The following is a 16,930-nucleotide window of genomic DNA, read 5'->3' as shown; positions in this document are numbered from 1 at the left end:
TTTTGTGGTAGTTGTGGTTCGGTTAGGGTTGTTAGATGATGAAGTTCTTCATGAACTTCATCATGTTCTTGATGAAAATGTGACTTTGATCCACTTTTTGAGAGAGAGAAAGAAAGGGTTGTGTTTGCGTGATTTTTCTGTGATGTGGCAGTGAATGAATGGCTCTGTGATGAGTTGGCCTTTTATAGGCTGACACATGTATGGACTGGACCAATGGACTGTTGACACATGGCACTGGACTTAACAAACTCCCTATGGACAAATGAAAAGCTGACACGTGGCACTTGGACTAACGACTTGGACAGCTAAGGACTAAACTGCAAAATGATGAAAAATAAGGACCAAAATGAAAGAAAATGAAAAATGACACAAAGGACTAAAAAATGCAAAATTTAATAAAATTGAATTAATTAAAAAAAAGTAATTTGAAATAAACGTAAAGTGAAACGATTAAAAATGACAAAACGGACTAAAATGAACCAATGGCCTAAATGAGGTACTTTAAAAGTACCTCTCTGCCGAAATTTCGTGTGAAATGACCAAAATGCCCCTGGGGCTGAAAACGACTAAAAATGACTCAGATGCAATCGGAAAATGGATTTTTAACAGAGATTGAATCAAAGACTCATACAAGCAAAATTAAAAGACTCAGAGACAAATTTTAGAATTTAAACAGGGCTTTAACACATGAAAAGACTAAAATGCCCCTAGGGGCAAAATTGACTCAAAAATGACTTCAAATGCAATTGTAGAATGGATTTTGACATAGAATTGAAATGAAGACTTATTCACACTGCTTGAAGGGACTTCAAACAAAATTTTGAAAGACTGAGAGACACTTGACATAGGAAATGACTAAAATGCCCCTGCATGTGAATTTTGCAAATATCATTGAAATAACATGCAGAGAAAGATGCAATTGATCAAAGATAGTTCAAATGACTTATAATGCAAGAAAAGAAAAATTGGCTAGTATTTTTAGGTCCAAAATTAGGGTATAACATATATATATATATATATATATATATATATACACACTCTTCTAAATTCTATATATATATATATATATATATATATATATATATATATATATATATATATATATACACACTCTTCTAAATTCTAAATGCCGAATATCACACCCTCTCACTTAATTTAGTTTTAATCTTATCTATCCGATATGGGATTTGGTGCGTGAATAGGTTTAAGCGGCCCTTGAAGTTTTAATCTTATCTATCCGATATGGGATTTGGTGCGTGAATAGGTTTAAGCGGCCCTTGAATTCGCCGATCTCAGATACCATGTTGAAATTTGGGGCTTAACTCATCCTTACAAAATCAGCTTGTGAGGTGAGGATTTCCCCCACTTATAAACACATTGTCGGGCCATCTCTTACCCGATGTGGGACTCTTAACAGTTCTCAAAACATATTTTGATGTAACTGTATAAACTATCAATATTATGGATTATGAGTCTTGTTCTAGTTTAATCGTTTTTTTTGTGGTGTTCGGGGTTCAAACCCCGTACCTTGCACATATTCTGCATTGTCCTTATCAACTGAGCTAAGCTCATGGGGAAATTTAATTGTGTTGTTTCATTTGCTCGGTAAGTTGGAACCGTTTTGTTTTGACTTAAATCCCTAATTTTTTTTAACTTTATAAGGAATTGAAACAAGAGAATAACTGTTTTATTCCATATACATTATTTTTTTAAGCTATGGATTGTTTCGTTAGAACAATGCTTGACCTGAACACGGTAAACATTCCTCCAGAAATTGAAATTGCAACCAAGAAAGGTTTGGGAGATGACTCCGGTGATCCTTTATCGTCCTCCAGGACTTCAACATTTTCCGCCAAAGCCATGTTCTTTGGGGAGGACTTTAGTTGTGGCTTTCTATCCCGAGAACTTTATTTGCCCCCTTACTCAAATCTTCTTAGTTTTCCCTTCTGTATCCTGGCCCATACAAGGGTATTGAATTTCTTCTTCCTTGAACTCTAATTTTAACATATATGGTAAACATATCAAATGTCTTATCTCATATGTTGGCAATTCTGCTCAGTTTTCCCTTCTGTATCCTGGCCCTTACAGGACTATGTTTTTCAGACCTTTCTTAATTCCAAAGGGACATTATACCGAATAGCGACTAAGGTCTTAAGAACACTCTTATTTCCGAAGGGACAGAAAAAGGAGACGAGGAGAAGAATAGCTCGTCAACAAAAGCTGTAGGGAGAAGAGGGAAAGAGTTCTCGACAAATCAATATAAATTCTTTGGTGTGATTTTTGAACTGAGTGAGGTCCTCTATTTATATAGATATTTAACTGGTTTAGTAAAAATTGCGGCAGCAGTAACTCTAATGGATAATATCAAAAAGGAACTTATTCATTAATCAATTCAACAACACTTGTGAATAAGATCAAAAAGAAATAAATCCACAAAAGTGCAGGAAACAAACTCATTGGATTTGAATGAAGGAAATATAAGAAATTCAATTGAATTCTATTCTTTTTCCTATCACAACCAGCATAAGCTAAATTTATGTGAAATGATATTCAAGAATAAAAATAATAATTACTATTATTTTTATCATTATCAAGTATTTAAAATTAAATACCGTAATTTAAACACTACTAATGTGTGCATTCTATTTTATGTGGGACCCCCACACTGTATTTTTTCAATTCACACAACATTAGATAAAATGATAATTACTTGGTGTTTAATCTTCCAATTTTTCTTCCAACATCACACCAATGTTCCAACAGAAACAAATAGAAAAACTTCATGGATGCCGTTAAAACTCACATTATTCCTCGTAATGAATTTGGTGTTCTTGTATTTGAATGTAAGAGTCTCTTATGTAGTAATCTTGACTATGTAGTTTCGTTTGTCATTTGACAAACAAATAGAGCTGTCTTATCTCATCTTAACCCCCATATATTTCATGATGTATCTCGTACTTTGTACCCTTTGATTATTAATGATATGCCGAATTCATGTCATTGCTAAAAAAAATGATTAAATAATATTGTATGCTTTATTGAAAAAATGTCGTCCAATCCTGCAAAATACATCAAAAAAGTCTACACAATCACCAGAGGTGTTTTGCGTGATCATGATCACGTTCCTAAAACTAGTCGGTGAGTTCTTTTTTTTTTTTTTTTTTTTTTAAGAAGAAACCATGCATGTCCTTATATCGATTGGAAACAATGATCCTATACAACAAAATACTCCCTCCGGTCCTAAATATAAGCAAATTTCACTTTTTAGGTTCATTCAATTAATGATGTATGTGGTTCATATTATGGACCACATACATCATTAATTGAATGAATGTAAACAGTAAAATTTGCTTATATTTAGGACCGGAGGGAGTATAATATAACTTGGACCTGAGATGATACTATAAATAGTATTTCATCCTGTCATGCTACAAAATTCAATATCATTTGGTTGGAGACCCAAATTCATTTATTGATTACAGTATTCTCTCTCTAATAAATTAAATTAGATGCTACTATGGCCTCTATGAAATAAAGGAAGTTCTAACATATTTGAAGGAAGGCTATGACATGATGAAGCATCAAACCTATAACCATTAGGATCTTCAGTCTATAGAGCCACCATTGACATGATGAAGCATAAACAAAATATCCATACACACATTAACCATACCATATACTCTAAACATTAGAACTTACAGACCACAATAATACAAAGACACGTACTTCATGTGTCTTGTTATTACATAGGTAATCCCAAAGATTTTTCCAACAAGGTTCACTTTAAAATTTTGATAAATGCTAAGGGAAATTTTGAAATTTTTTCCAACAAGGTATAGTAACATTTGTATGAATTGTTCCGTACTAATTGTATTTGTTCAGATTGCTGTATTTTACCTAAAGCGAATCAGAGAACACAAATATAGAGATAAATCTTTCACGAAGAGATATCACATTACTTTTAGATACTTCATCGGTATATTTGGAATTTATAACATTTTCAAGAGCTTTAAAATACATCCATAAGCAATACGGGTATATGCTTACTATGCAATGATCAATGTATTGTATGTACTCCCTCCGTCCCAAAGTATAAGCAAAATTTGGTCAACAAAAGTTAATGTATTTGGTTAAAAATTTGTACCAAATACATTAACTTTTGTTGACAAATTTTTGCTTATATTTTGGGACGGAAGGAGTACATGGTTGGGTTTCAAAGTAGTCAAATATTTTAATTATTTTCAATATTAGAAGTATTAGCGAAATAGCTCCTTAGTTTAAGTATTAGTTTTACTTTTAGTCATTTTACCTTTTTAGCCTTGAAGTTGTATTTAAACTTGCCTAGATTATCAAATAATTCAATATTAGAAGAACATAAATACTGAATTATTTGATTGATTGCAAATGCCAAGTTTAAGCACAACTTCAAGGCTAAAATGACAAAATGATTTAAAGTAAGGGTCAGGTTAACTTGTGCCCTTAGGGCACAAGTTAATGAGCTTAAAATGGAAATTAAAAATAAATTTTATATTGAAAGTACAACTTTTGCAACTTTTAAGACATTGAATGCACAAGTTTCAAGAAAAACTTTCTACATTTTCCTTCTTCACTTATGCCCGAAGGGCACAAGTTAACATTTCCCTTAAAGTAAACCTTATATTTAAAATAAGATATTTTGGTCACACCGTTACTACTTCCAAAACCCATGCCAAGGTACAGACAGTACACTAAGAGCATGATTATCAGTGAAAAAACAAGGTGGTATAACTGACTAAAATGAAAATCTGTCAGAGAGGCATTGATATTTGGCAAAAGCAGGGTGGTATAAACCAACCAAAGTGGCAATGTATTACCACGGTGGTGTTCCAGATTTTGTCAGTACTTTTGAGTACTTTTCTTTTTCTTTTTCTTTTTCATTACACATTTTATATATTAAAGTAAAATATAATTTAAAGTATATTGTAGTTGTAAGATAAGTGGGACCCATTTTAGAATTTTAGAGAAGTGGTATGGATATTTAGAAAATGTAGTTGAGTGGTTTAAATAATTGGGAAGTGTAAAGAAATATAATATATTATGTGGGTCCCATTTATACCACCCATTTAGGTGGCATGGATGTGGGTGCTCTAATGTACTAAGCATATACCTTCCATGCTTCTGGATATATTACAAAAGCCCCTGAAAATGTTATAAAATATAAATAAAATATCATGAAGTAATGTGATATCTCTTTGAGAAAGATCTATCACTATATTTGTGTTCCTGTTTTGTTTTAGGTAAAAATCACCAACCTTAAAATACAATAAATAAGAAACAATTCATCAAATTAAACAAATGGCACTGCAACTAGCATTTATCAAAATTTAAATTTGAATCTTGTTGAAAATATATTTTGGATTACTTGGATAATAACAAATGTCATGATTGGTGTATTGAGTTTCGTCTGATTTGAATCTTTTAGCATGCCAAATAAACACAATACACCAATCATTGCTTTGTCCATGCGTCTGATTTTTCAAAAGTCAAAAATCAAATCAGACGAAACTCAATACACCAATACACCAACAAATAAACTCAATACACCAACAAATAAACTCAATACAACAATGAATATCGTAGCAGCTGACTTGACTTTTTTGTCAAAAATCAAAAGTCATGAACACTTTTTGGATTAGGTGCGTTCTAATGTCGGAAACGTGTTGTGTTCGATACTATCACGATAGTAACACATATAACTACAATATATTATATGATTTTTTCTAATTATTAACAGTATCGATGTGTCAGTGTATATGTCATGTTCGTATCCACATGTTTACAAACTTAATGTTGTCAGGAGTAAGTTAACAGTATCAAAAACATAAAAAAAGCAAGCACTTACATTATTTGCCTTTGGAACCGGAAGGACAAGATCCAAATCACGTCAAACAATCTCCCCTGTTGCGTAGGCTTTTTTCCGAAGGTTTCATAGGGAGAGAAGTCATAGATGTAAGCAAGATAGCAAGCATAAGAGTACTCATGAGGGAGATACTCAAAGAAACTCATTAGAGAATGAATAGATTGATAAAAGATGATGAATGAGTACAATAGTGTTCCTATATATAGAGATTAGTTTGAGTAACTAACTCTAACTAACATCTAATCAAGCTATTAACTCTAGTTTAGTTATCAACTAACTATAGTTGATTACTAACTATAGTCTAACTACCCTAACTAACTTCATACCACTTCCAACTATTTTAACAGCCTCCCTCAAACTCAAAATGGGAAAATTCACCAATTTGAGTTTGAAATTACAATGATTATTCAATCTGAAGAAACTAAGTAAAATGGGGTTTAAACTAGTAAAATCGGAAAAACTAATATGAAATGAAAAGAAGCCCAAGCCTAATAGAGGAAATCAGATCCATGTGACAATTCAGTAGGCAAGTGCTAGTCTTCTAAATCTATGCAAACGTGATCCCTCTTCAAAATCTGCAAACACACTTCTGAAATAAAACTGGTTTATGCAAACCGCTTCTGCTTCTTCCTTTGCTTAACCTCAACCAGCTTATTCCATAAGCGCTATTGCAACCGAAAGAGCTTTCTCCAAACGCGCTTCTGACTCAAAAGAAACTTTATCGAAAACGTGCCTTTTAATGATTAAGCAAACATGACAGAAAACTGATTCTGAATTTGCACGGTTCCTTCACAAATGCAGCAAACGCGATTCTGAACAGTATACAGCTTATGCCAAATGCGCCTTTCTGAAAACAGCAGATTGAATCACTTAACTGAAAAAGTGATTTTGGACCAAAACAGCTTTTCCCAAACACAATTCTGAAGAAAGCACTTTTCTTTATCTCATTCTGATTGGAAACACACTTATGCCTCCCTCGATCCCAATGTATCCACAACAATTGATCATTTTGAGTCACTTTGCAGACATCTACCAGTGAAGACAAAACAACAACTCCGCCGGGATCGAAAACAAAACCACTAACAGAGAAGGACGAAAGTGAAAGAAAAAGCGGAATTGAAATGAATTTTGACAGGGAAGAGGACAACAAACCACAAAGATTTCTACCGGGATCGAATTTGACGATTGATTCGTCGTGTAACTTAAGACATCAAAGCTGATTGTTGATGGTGGAGACAGGTTGTTTAGACTGCTTTCCGACGAACGACCACGAAGCGAAAAGCTTCACGGCGGCAATGCCGTAAACAGCGCTACACAATCTCACCGGAAAAATTGTGACGAGAACTTCCGGCGCTTCAGAGTTGACGAAATCAGTGTTGCGAGTCTTCAATTCAGTTTCAAGAACCTTCTGTTCCTCATCATCTTGTGGAGCAGCAAAAACAGAATCATCATGATCGATGATGTTCTTGCAAGAATCAGTGAGTACACAAGAAATCTCCCCAATCTTGATGGAGAATCCATCAAATTCTGGTTCGATTGAGGGGTTTGAAATCGGAATAATTGGGGAATCGAAACTGCCGAATACAACTCGATCGTGAGAAGTTGAGTTTTCCAGAACATGCGCAGAAGCTGTGAGAACTGCATCGGCACCGGAATCTTCATCTTCATCGGATGCTGAATCACAAGCGGAAGCATCATCATCTTCTTCCACCCTAGGGTATCGCTCTGATACCATGTTAAGAATCATGGAATCATAGGGAGAGAAGTCATAGATGTAAGCAAGATAGCAAGCATAAGAGTACTCATGAGGGAGATACTCAAAGAAACTCATTAGAGAATGAATAGATTGATAAAAGATGATGAATGAGTACAATAGTGTTCCTATATATAGAGATTAGTTTGAGTAACTAACTCTAACTAACATCTAATCAAGCTACTAACTCTAGTTTAGTTATCAACTAACTATAGTTGATTACTAACTATAGTCTAACTACCCTAACTAACTTCATACCACTTCCAACTATTTTAACAATTGGTGTATTGAGTTTCGTCTGATTTGAATCTTTTAGCATGCCAAATAAACACAATACACCAATCATTGCTTTGTCCATGCGTCTGATTTTTCAAAAGTCAAAAATCAAATCAGACGAAACTCAATACACCAATACACCAACAAATAAACTCAATACACCAATGAATATCGTAGCAGCTGACTTGACTTTTTTGTCAAAAATCAAAAGTCATGAACACTTTTTGGATTAGGTGCGTTCTAATGTCGGAAACGTGTTGTGTTCGATACTATCACGATAGTAACACATATAACTACAATATATTATATGATTTTTTCTAATTATTAACAGTATCGATGTGTCAGTGTATATGTCATGTTCGTATCCACATGTTTACAAACTTAATGTTGTCAGGAGTAAGTTAACAGTATCAAAAACATAAAAAAAGCAAGCACTTACATTATTTGCCTTTGGAACCGGAAGGACAAGATCCAAATCACGTCAAACAATCTCCCCTGTTGCGTAGGCTTTTTTCCGAAGGTTTGAACAAGCAGGAGAGAACATGACAATTGGTATATGAGCAAAATATAGTACAAAAACAAAAAAAATGTGTGTTGGTGAAGCCATGTTATACTTGACATAGAAAACAGTTTTTGGTTTTTTATTCTCGGGAAGAAAGAGTTTTTTCTTTTTGGCAAATTTTATGGTACACTCAAAATGTTTTTTCTTTTTGGCAAATTTTATGGTACACCCAACATTTTGAGTGTACCGATACACCAAAACATTAAATTAACAATTAAACTAGTTGTTTTGTTGAAGAAAAAAGAATTATATTTTATCATTGACAATTATAATAATTAAACTTTATTTAACAAAAGCATTGATGAAATAAAATTTACATTTTTTGAATTTTTATTGCTCATAGTTAAGAATATTGATTATTTTTTATGAGAAAATGTTAAAAATTTAATATAATTCTTATAAACAATGAAATGATGTTTTTTTTTTATGAGATGGTGTTTTCTAAAATATAAATATTAACAAATAACTATTTATTTCATAAAATAATCTTTATTTATAAATTTATGAAACAAGAGTACCGGTACACCTCAACTTGTGAGGTGTACCGTAGAAGTTCCCTTTTCTTTTACGTTTGAATATGATTGTTATCAACTTATTATTATTATTTTGTCAAAAAAAAACAAACTTATTATTATTATTATTATTATTATTATTATTATTATTATTATTATTATTATTATTATTATTATTATTATTATTATTATATGCCTTTGAAATTGACAAAAAACAACAACAACAACGATAATCTTTTTATTCTTCCTTATTCTTCGCGCAATTTGTTATACTTGCTTGTTCTTTGATAATTCCAGTGGCGGAATAATTTCGTAACAAACATTATAGGACAAGTGATTGCAAATTTTAGAGAAGTTTTTGGTAGAAGTCAAGTAACTACAAACTTTTTTTTTTTTTTTTTTTTTTTGTAGAAGTCAAGTAACTATAATTCCTTATTCCTTCGTTTTTTTTTATTAAGAAAAGTTCTATTAAAAAAAATTAAAATCACAACAAAAAAACATACTCCATAGCAAATATAGTTCTGCCCAAAGATCGTTGCTGCAACGATAGGAATTGGGGGCGTATGGTGTTCTAGATTAAAAATGTCCTTTCATATTTTCAAAATTCCAACGTTAGATTTACAAAATGTGATAATAATAGAGTAGCACATATTCTAGCTAGGCAAGCCCATAAAGAGGGTAATAAGAATTGAAAATTGCTTGTTGTAAAAAAAAAAAAAAATGATTTGAAAATTGATTTTCTCCCTTTCAAAATTTGCCTACTCCTTTGAAGTAAAAAACACAATAGTAATTTGAAATCTGTTTGAATTATTTGATAGTTTGTATGTCATCGAAATTGAAACAAAGCACGCCAAAGTATAACAAAATAAAAAAGACATGCAAAGTAAAACATAGGGCCGAATCGAGAGAAACAACAGAACATTTTGGGGTTGAGTTCGTTGGTTGAATCTTGAAGCCCTGAAAATCATAACAAAAGTAGCTTCAACAATTAGCTAAGTGCCATGTGCCACATGAATTTTTTTATGGCCTGGCAGTGGCGAGTTCTAAAAATATCAACTAAAGATAAGCATGTAAACTTTCATATTTTGTTGTTAAACTTTAGTTTTGCATGTCGAATTTGAGATTACTTATGCATGAACCAACTCTCTATGAAATGTGAAGGACATGGATTGTTATATATGTAATGTAATAAACCTCTCATGATCAAAGAGACTTTTGGAATTGAATGCTTACAATCTAACTTGTTTTTATAGGAAGAATGAGAGTTAAATTTGTTAAAACATTTATATATATCCTTCCTTTGTTAAAACATTTATTTATATAAATTCACATGTTTTTCCAGTTTGCTGGATCTTTATCTCATACTGCGCACATGGAACGTTTTGATACTCCTGTATATATTCAAAAGCCCTGTCATAGAGTATATGATTTAAGTCAATATGGATATAACAAAATGATCATTTACTAAGTTTCCGTGAATGTCAAGAATTAGTAAATTACTAACTTTTGAACTTGCATAAGCCCCCTTGTCTTGTGGAAAATTTATCTTTAGGTATATCAGCTATGGGAACTGACGTATTCTCAAAAGCCTTCCTCACACTATATGAACTCACAAGAATTCCCTCATACACATAAGAAAATCATAGATATGGCAAAGTATTACTTAAATAAGCTACAAAAGAGATGCTACCAAAAACCTGCATTACACTTACAAGCAATAAAGTTCCTCCTGATCAAAAAATGACAGTTTCCCTAATGAAATTGCCCCAACCAAATCCTTGTTGAGAATTCTGCAAAATATTACAAATGCCATTATGTACAATCAGTGGTTGGGAAGCCTTTTGAATCAGGGCCGGACCTTGGGGAGTGCAAGAAGCGCTACCGAACCGAGCCTCTAAAAACTATGGGACTCAAAAAAAATTATAATACCCACCCCCATTGAAAGAATCACAACAATTATTTCTTTTTCGCATAAACCATTCGTTTTCCACTTTCCTACGACGTAGGAGTGACATTCCAAACGACACCGTTAGGTAAATTTCACCTCTCTTTCACTTAATTTTATTTTGTTTTGTTTCGTGTTTAAAAGTTCTTCTGATTCTGATTTTTTAATGAAGCTTAGCTCCACAAAAAGAATTGTATTTTGATTTTACTGGGGCCTATTTTAGAAATAGAACTGAGCCTCCTATTTCATAGAAACGACGCTGTTTCGAATCAATTAGATAAATTATCTAGTATCAGTTGCAACGTTCTATATAAAATTATACAAAATTTGTACGGGATGTTATAAGATTTATCTTATCGTTTCCATTGTCACTAGTCCTAAGTACAATAACCATGTGATAACAAGCGAAATGGCCAGAATGGTGTAATAATCATAGAAAAGACGTCGAGAATGTCAACCTTATGCTCAATACTCTCATAGAAGGTGCTTGCAAACACATGAATGGGAGAAGTTCCATAGTCACCATACTTCGGACCTTCTCCCATTCATGTGTTCTCAAGCACCTTCCACGAGGGTATTGAGCATAAAGACGACATTCTCGGCGACTTATCCGTGATTTATTAGACAATTATGGCCATCCCACTTATCAAATATATGTTTATTGTACTTAAGGCTAGTGAAAAACATAAATATAGGTAGCAAGATTGAGAAAATCATGGACATGCATATAAAATTAAGAAATTAATAGATATACATAAATAAAGGTAATAAAGATGTTGTCGCTTAAAATTAATCTAAGCAAACCTATATAAGTGTTGGAGGTGAGACCATCTATATGAAAGTTTGGGTAGACTTTCTAGAGCCACTCATAAAATCAGACATAGGTGCAAGGCCAAAATGTGTTGGAACAAAATGTGTTTAACAATGAACCTTAAAGAGTTTTGATGATAACAAGGTATTAAAAATTGTAAATTGGACTAGCTAATATTTGTTCAAGTGTACAGGACCATAATTAAAAAGTTATATCATTTATTGGTTCTGAATGAGCAAATAAAGAGCAAAAGGAATCAACAAAATTGAAGCTTAGACGCTCGTGAAGGCAACTTGCTCCTGAAGAGAATAAGCGCTCCTGAAGTAAAGCCGCTCCTGAAGTTAGTAAAGTGCTCCTGAAGAGCAGTGCTCCTGAAGACAAGAGGTCCTGAAGCTGCATCATCAGAAGCTATAACATCAGAAGCCAATTTACCAGAAGCTGAAGATCAACTGGATTTGCAAAATTCAAGGATTCAAGAGTTGTTTCATGGATCGAAATTCATCAGAGGACAGCATAAGATTAGTGGAACGTTGCAACGGTCATTTCAAAGGTGTTTGAAGGCATGTGCTTGCAATTTGGACGAAAGCGTTGACATTGTACTATTGTACGAACTGTACAACCACCTTCTCCACTACTCTATTTTGTGTACACGCTACAAGACAAGAAAACAGCTCCAGAATACGACTTCGCCTGCAAAGATGTTCCTTTGGATTAGGAATGGATTTCAAATTTGTTCTTCATAGGACAACAACCAAATCAGGCAAAAGATCATTGGTGAAAAAATCAAGCTTCAACAACGACTCTTTGATGTGCTGGCAATTTCACAACGTCTCTTTCACACCTCTATATATAGGAGTGAAGACTTAGAGAATTGGCAATGCTGAACGAAAGACTCACAAAATTTTTACAAGTGCCAAACCTCTGCTAAAATTGTTCTGCATTCACTTAGAATTTCTGTGTCTCAAAGTTTCATTTTAGAAATTCTTAAGTTATTGAGTCTGTATCTGATTTGTATTGTGAGCACCTCTGATTGTATATCAAGTGTTCAACCTTAAACAATTTTCTGTGTAATTTTGTTTAGTTAGAAGTCTCTTGCAGTTGTGCTTGAGCAGGGAAGTCTCTTGATTGTGTTCTTGAGCAAAGGAAGACTCTTGCAAAGTGTGCTTGAGCAAAGGAAGTCTCTTGCAGGTGTGCTTGAGCAATTGTAATCAGATATTACTCTTAGTGAAATCTCCTTGGAAGTGCAAGGGGGACTGGACTACTTCCGGATTGTGGAAGGAACCAGTATAATTGCTTTGTGTCGTTCTTCTTCTCTCTCTGTTTTATTCCGCTGCGTTCAGATTCTGATTATCACTTCAGAAGCTGTTTCACTTAGCTTCTGATCAGTGTGTTCAGTATTAGGAGAAACGAAGAATTTTTTTTCAAAACACAATTCAACCCCCTTTGTTGTGTTTTTCTCACCTTCAATTGGTATCAGAGCCTTGGTTCCGTTGATAACACCTAACAGTGTAACAGTCCAAGATCAGAGAAAAACATGTCTGACGAATCTATTTCTGGAAATGGATCTAGCCACAACAACAAAAGTGTTGCATATGATTACAATGTTGACAAGAAATCCAGTGTTGGAAAAATTCCAAAGTTCAACGGACATGCTGAAGAATTTTCTTGGTGGAAAACCAACTTCTATAGTTATATCATGAGCCTAGATGAAGAACAATGGGATATACTAGAAGATGGTGTTGGTGACTTAGTTCTTGATGAAGAAGGAGCTGATGTGGATAGAAAGAAACATACTCCTGAGTTGAAGAAACTCTACAAGAAGCATCATATTATCAGAAGAGCCCTTGTCACTGCCTTACCCAAAGCAGAGTACATGAAGATGAGTGACAAATCCACTGCTAAAGCTATGGTTGCTTCTCTCTATTCAAACTACGAAGGAAGCAAGAAGGTCAAAGAAGCTAAAGCTCTCATGCTTGTACATCAGCACGAGTTATTCAAGATGAAGGATGATGAAACTATTGAGGAGATGTACTCAAGGTTTCAAACCTTAGTCTCTGGGCTACAAATTCTAAAGAAGAGCTATGTTGCTTCTGACCATGTGAGCAAGATACTCAAAAGCTTGCCTGCTAGATGGAGACCAAAGGTGACTGCCATTGAGGAAGCTAAAGATTTAAACACTTTAAGTGTCGAAGATGTTGTTAGTTCTCTCAAAGTTCATGAGTTAATTCTTAATGAACATGAGTCTACTAAGAAGAGTAAATCAATAGCTCTTCCATCCAAAGGCAAGTCATCAAGAGCTCTCAAAGTGGTTGATTCTGAAGAGGAAGAACAATCAAGTTCAGATTCTGAACCAGAGATGCTGCTGAAATGGCCATGCTCTCCAACAGACTTCAGTATCTGGCCAAGAAGAACAGAAAGTTTCTAGCTAGAAGGAGTAACTCCAGAAGCTCAAGGAAAAAAGATCAGAAGGGATGCTTCAACTGTAAGAGGCCTGGACACTTTATTGCTGAATGTCCTGATCTTCAGAAGGAGAAGTCAAAGGACAAGTCAAAGAAGTCAACGTTCAAACCAAGCAAATTCAAGAAGCAGATCAAGCAGAGTTTAATGGCAACCTGGGATGATTTGGGAAGTGAATCTGGATCTGATAAAGAGGAAGCTGATGAAGATGCAAAGGTAGCGGTTGGGTTAGTTGCCACAGCAACTTCAAAAGCTTGATCAGAATCAAATTTTGAAGATGAAAATGAGGTACATTCTAAGATTCCCAGAGATGAACTTGTTGAGTCACTTAAAGAACTTCTTAAAAGAAAAATATGCTGATTTGGTAAAACAGCAAAAATCAACTCTATTGGATCTGAAAGCTTCTGAACAAGGACTTAGGGGCTTCGACTTCATGTGTAAAACTTATGAAGATCAACTCAGGTTCTTATGTCAGAAGCTACATGAAAAGTGTAATGAAAAACCTTTAAGCAACCATGAAATTGCTCTTGAACATTTTATCATATCTGGCATTGACAGAAGCAGAGTGGCTTCTATGATTTATAGCATTTACAAGAACAATGGCAGAGGAATTGGTTTTCCAGAAGTGAAACTTGAGAAAACCAATCTTAAATCTTGTTGTGAATGCATCAAGGAAGGTCTGAAAACCTTCTTTGTACCTGAAGGTGCTGAGTTGGAAACTGTTGTTCAATCAGAACCTGAAGCTTCTGGCTCTAAGGCTAAGATTACTTCAAAGCCAAAGAACTCTAAGCCAAAGGCTATGATCAAATCTGAATCCAAGACTTCAAAGATCAGGATCCTGAAAAGATCAGAACCTGTTCCTCAGATTCTGGTGAAACCAAAATCTGAGATTCTGAAGTCTAAGTTTCAGAAGAAGACAGTTACTGCTTCTGAAGTACCAAAACCTAAGGTGATGGTTAATCAAAAGCAATCCAACTCACAACACAAGGTACAGGAAGTGAAGAGTAAAGCCTCAAGTACTAACCCTTCAGGACCCATAGGACAATGGGTACCAAAATCTGAAAATGTCAATGATGCAGGTATGTCTAAGAGCAGCACCAAAGTAAAAATCATGGTACCTAGACAGCGGTTGCTCAAGACACATGACAGGAGAAAAGTCAAGCTTCCTCAGTCTAACAATGAAGGAAGGAGGAAGTGTGAAATTTGGAGGCAACCAATCTGGCAAGATCATAGGTACAGGAACTATTGGTAATTCCTCTACCTCAATTAATAATGTATGGTTGGTAGATGGTCTTGAACATAACCTTTTGAGCATTAGTCAATTTTGTGATAATGGTTATGATGTGCTTTTTGAGAAAACCAACTGTATTGTAATCAACAAGGAAGACAAATCCATTGTGTTCAAGGGAAAGAGAGTTGATAATGTCTACAAAATCAATTTTTCTGAACTGGCTGATCAGAAGGTGATTTGCTTTCTATCGATGAATGATAAGAAATGGATGTGGCACAGAAGGTTGGGACATGCTAACTGGAGATTAATCTCTAAGCTTAGTAAGTTACAACTTGTCAAGGGGCTACCAGACATTGACTATCATTCAGATGCACTCTGTGATGCATGTCAGAGAGGGAAAATTGTGAAATCATCTTTTAAAACCAAAGACATTGTTTCAACCTCCAGACCCTTAGAACTACTCCATATTGATTTATTTGGACCAGTAAGTACTGCATCCTTATATGGAAGTAAATATGGATTAGTCATTATTGATGATTATAGCAGATGGACTTGGGTGAAATTCATAAAGAGTAAAGATGTTGCTTGTAATGTATTCAGTAGGTTCTGCACTCAAATTCAATCTGAAAAAGAATCAAAGATTTTGAAAGTCAGAAGTGATCATGGTGGAGAGTTTGAAAATGAGCCATTTGAAGCTTTTTGTGAAAAACATGGAATTGTCCATGAATTCTCTTCTCTTAGAACTCCACAACAAAATGGGGTTGTAGAGAGAAAGAATAGAACTTTACAAGAAATGGCCAGAACCATGATCCATGAAAACAATTTACGAAAACATTTTTGGGCAGAAGCAGTGAATACAGCATGTTATGTCCAGAACAGGATCTATATCAGACCTATTTTGGAGAAAACAACATATGAACTCTTTAAAGGAAGGAAACCCAATATCTCTTACTTTCATCAATTTGGATGTACATGTTACATTCTAAATAACAAGCTCTACCTAAAGAAATTTGATGCCAAGGCCCAAAGAGGAATCTTCTTAGGTTACTCTGAAAGGTCAAAGGCATACAGAGTGTATAATTCAAAAACACTCTGTCTTGAAGAATCTATGCACGTTAAATTTGATGACAAAGAGCTTGAAGATAAAATTTCAAAGCAAGGTGAAAGTGTTGCAGAGATACAGGTTCCTGAAGCTACTCCAGAACCTGATCAGATAGCTGAATCTGAAGAAAGTCCAGAAGCTGAACCCACATCAGAAGCACAAGATGAAGCTGCTTCTGATGAAGCACAAGATGGCTCACATCAAACAGATCCTCCCAGAAACACATTCAAGCACAAGTCTTCACATCCTGAGGAGCTAATTATTGGAAACAAAGATAGTCCAAGAAGAACAAGATCATACTTTAGACAAGAAGAATCAATGATTGGACTAATCTCAATGATCGAACCTACAACAGTTGATGAAGCACTTTCAGATGATGGAT

General features: G+C 34.3%; 1 long non-coding RNA gene across 1 annotated transcript in view; it reads right to left on the bottom strand.

The window, feature by feature from the left end:
- Positions 1-10,758: 10,758 nt before the first annotated feature.
- LOC146915210 (uncharacterized) overlaps positions 10,759-16,930 on the bottom strand; it is a 70,444-nt gene continuing 64,272 nt past the window's right edge. The window contains exon 2 of the long non-coding RNA XR_015014508.1: positions 10,759-10,792. This is a non-coding gene — a long non-coding RNA (uncharacterized LOC146915210). The remainder of the gene's footprint in view (positions 10,793-16,930) is intronic.

This window comes from Medicago sativa, chromosome 6 (assembly GCF_051527215.1).
Source record: "Medicago sativa cultivar Bolivia chromosome 6, Bolivia_mono, whole genome shotgun sequence".
NCBI lineage: Eukaryota > Viridiplantae > Streptophyta > Magnoliopsida > Fabales > Fabaceae > Medicago > Medicago sativa.
Note: the sequence above shows the minus strand (reverse complement) of the source record. Positions and strands in the feature narration are given on the sequence as shown.